Here is a 3803-nt window from a genome sequence, read left to right as displayed (position 1 = left end):
GCCCCAAGAAGGTAAGGACTGTATTTGTCTTACTTTTGGTTTTATGCTCAGCAACCAGCATGCCTACCTGTACATATAGGAATCACTTAGTAATATGTGAATCAGTTTTGAATGAGTGAATCAATGTGTTGATATTTGTTTCATAAATGAAGGAAAAACTCAAACAAAAAACAGTGGTGTGTTGACATCCTATTACTTTTTGGGGGGATGGGAGACAATTCTTTACAAATCTCTCACAGTCTTCACATCTAGGCATTAACAGCCAATTTACTCAGATTTACTTACATTCCAGGATAGTAAAGAGAGAGAGGATGTTTCCCTCCATGGAGAGGGTCCAAGACAGTAAAGATAAAGATCTGTCTCTCCCCTTCTCAGGGAAGATGTGTTTACATTGCAGGGTAACAAAGATCCTGTCTTGAGCGGGTGGGGGGGATGCGGCAGCTCAGGGTTCCTCAGCGTCAGACGCCCACTCTGTGCATGGTATTCATGCGCGCCCACCTCTGCATCGCCCCCATGGGACTTGGGGAGTAAGGAACCCATGCAAATAGGAAACTTACACTGCTGTGCTGTGAGTAATAAAGCATCTAAGTCTATCTGGGCTCATTGTCTCCTTGTTGGCTAAATCTATGGGGCTGTGAGAAGACAACCCATCAGTTGTCACTGAGCTCTTAGTGAATGCTTGGCCATTGGACACACCTATTACTGTTTTTGCTTGGTGTCGATGGTCTAAGTGAGCAAAAGTGGGTTGGTGGAAGTACCCTGAGTATGTGTGATAGTACTTTGTCAAATTAGCATTTGGTAAGTGGGGTGTGTGGTGCTGGAGAGTGAGCTGAGTTCGGTTGAAAACAGACCACAGGAGAAATTGAGATAGAGGTTTAGTCCTCACAGGTTGAAGGAGGTACCAGCCACATTTCAAGGGACTACATGGGGAGGTCAAGGCAGAGGTAGAGAGAAAGGCAGGACCTGGAGCACCTGCCTCTATTAGGATCTGTGTGTACAGGGCTTTGGAGTTCCTGGGCTAGGGCCAGATTGGTCAATTCGGACCAAAAGAGCAGGGTTTTGGTAAGCTCCACTGGGGTGAGGGTGGAGTTATCTAAGGGGCACATAAAGGAGCAGGAGCTGGGAAGCAGGGGAGACTGTTGGTCACAAGGGCTGTTGGGAAGTCACATCAGGAACTTACATTTGCTTGGAACCCTGCGGGTTGCTCTCTAGGGCACAGGCCTGCATGAGCGGCCTAGTGTTCCCTTAAGGCCCTGCTGAAGAAAATGGAGGCAGAGGCAGCAACACCATGGAGTAACTCAGCTTAACTCTTGACGATGCGCGTCATATTCAGACGAACTTCTCTTTTGTGACTTTGGCTAAATTACTTAATGCCTCAGGTTCCTATATCTATGAGATGACTTTCTTATAGGGTTGTTATAAAGCTTAAATACAAAGCATCCAGCAGAGTGGCGGACACACAGTAGTGCTGTGCTTGCAACAGTTAATCTACCCTCTCCCTGTAAGCCCAGAAATCATATTACAATGTACTAAATTAGCAACTATTGACTACTCTTTTATAACTTTTAATCTACAATTTCCACTTAGAAGAAAAGCTCTTTTTTAAATAAATAATTTCATTTAAAATTCTTATTTAAAGTAATTATAGATGCTTTTTCACAGCAATATTTAAAAGATCCTTTAATAAACCACTTGTAAATATGTAAAGTCACACAAGAAATATACAAACTAGCTTACTGCACAGATGGAAATCTTATTTATCTCAATTCCCCAGAGGGAAGAGGGAAGGGGAATATTTATTAAGCGACACTCTCCAAGCCACTTTACAGACGTTATCTTATTTAAAGCGTTCAGCAATTTTCTGTTTCATTATTTTGCAAATGAAGAAACTTAGGCTCAGAGAGATTGTAACTTGTACATGTTCAGAGTGTGGTGGAACCAGAATTTGAACCTTGATTCTGTTTGACTTCAGAGCATGAAGTCTTTCCTTTACAAGTTTGAGAAACTGATCTGTAGAGAGTGTCTACTCTAAGCCTCAAGGCCTCGGCCCCTCATTCTCTGCGCCTTCCTTGTCTTTCCTTGGGCTTCCATCCCTGTCCTTCTCGATGAATTATGACCTCCTCAATGATTACGTCCATTATCCTCAGCATGGCGGGGTTTTCTGGCATAACTAAAGCTGGAACTTCGAGTCCTCTGGTGTGTGGGATTCTACCTCCTCCCAAGTATTGAACTGCATCACTTAATATGCAAAGAGGGTTTTACAATTTTTTTTTGTTTGCTTGCTTGTTTTTTCCAAAGGAGTGAAGAGGATCTGGTGAAAGAGCTGGGGGTGAGAGTGATAGCGGAGGGGCTACGTGGCATCCCAGTGGACGTTTGCCATTTTAATTGTTTGGACCTTCTAACTTTTTTTTTTTAAACTAAAGGACATTTATTTGTTTCTCAGTAAGACTTTGTCTTGAGGACATAACTAAACCGCGTCACCACCCCCACCCTGGTTTGAAGAAGGGTTAGTACAGTGAATGTTATAAAGCAGATACGAACAGTCTGAAGGACTGGAAACAACATTAACTGACAAAAACCAACTTCCACCTAAATCATCATAAAAATGTTTAAGTAAAAAAAAAAGGAGTGGAGAGAAGGGGGCAAAGGGGGTTTCAGATTGAACAAGATCCTATTTCATCTAATACACTCAATCCTGGCTAGAGTGTACCAAAATGGAAACAGGATTACTATAATACAAAACTTCTACTACAGCACACTGTACACACCGTGTTCCAAGCCCACCCCCATCCCCCTAACGCTTCCAAACTCAACTATTTCCCAGCCTGTTGGGCCTGTCGACGAAGGAGCACGTAGATCTTCTCTTTACTCCAGTCTTTGTTATAAGGCTGGTATGTCTGGGTATCAGCTCGGTAAACAAGGCAGCTGAGGTCGGCCAGGTCATCCACGACGTCAAGTAACTGACTGATATCACACGTGATAGAGGGGCTGTTGGGATTCATTCTCTTCAGGTGTTCATACATTTTACAAACACCTTCCATGCATTCATTCACAGATTCATAGTCAGCATAAGTTCTGCTTCTGGCCTCTTGGTAGGCTGTACCAGCAAAATGGTGTGAGACATCGCGCCACACTCTCGCTGCCGCCGTCGCTGACTCCGCTCTGGACCTTCTAACTTCTGAGTCCTCTCTGTGTATTTAAGACTTTCACAGTATGAGGGGAGAGGTCCAGACAATTGTCCTGGCCTCTTTGTAGCCTGAATGTGGCACATGACTGAGGCCTAGGCGATGAGACAAACCTTGCAAGGGCTCTGAATTGGGAGCTAGTGAGCTAGAGGAGGTCTGGGCCAGAAGCTGAGAGATTAGTGTCACCGAAAGACTTTGTCAATGTCTGGGAGCCATCAGCATCCCTTGGGGGCCAAGGAACAGTACAACCCACTGTCGGATAAGAGGCTGTCCTTCCACACTGCTTCTGGTTGCCACTCGGCCACAGCCCTGGGCATGGCTGGTACCCTGAGGACTTCGGGTTCATCAGGGAAAGAGACCTGAGTTCTATAGGGGTGTCTTCGTATCCTCCTGAGGGGCATACTTAGTAGAGGGGCCAGGACCCTCAATGAGGAGCTGGGGCAGGGAACACGAGCAACTTTTTTCTGAGCACTCGTTAGATGCTCTCCCAGGGAGGGAGGGAGACTGGGAGGATTCAAAGGGGTGGTTTCTGTGTGAGCAGGTGGCAAAGGGCCATGATACTCTGGAACAGATGAGGTCTGAGGTATTCAGGTGACCTATACATTCGAGAGATCTCTC

General features: G+C 45.2%; 1 pseudogene; it reads right to left on the bottom strand.

Moving 5' to 3' along the window:
• Positions 1-2403: 2403 nt before the first annotated feature.
• LOC101289071 (enhancer of rudimentary homolog) lies at positions 2404-3155 on the bottom strand (annotated as a pseudogene).
• Positions 3156-3803: the final 648 nt, after the last annotated feature.

This window comes from Orcinus orca, chromosome 1 (assembly GCF_937001465.1).
Source record: "Orcinus orca chromosome 1, mOrcOrc1.1, whole genome shotgun sequence".
Taxonomy (NCBI): domain Eukaryota; kingdom Metazoa; phylum Chordata; class Mammalia; order Artiodactyla; family Delphinidae; genus Orcinus; species Orcinus orca.
The sequence above is the reverse complement of the archived record's forward strand: the minus strand, read 5'-3'. Positions and strand labels throughout refer to the sequence as shown.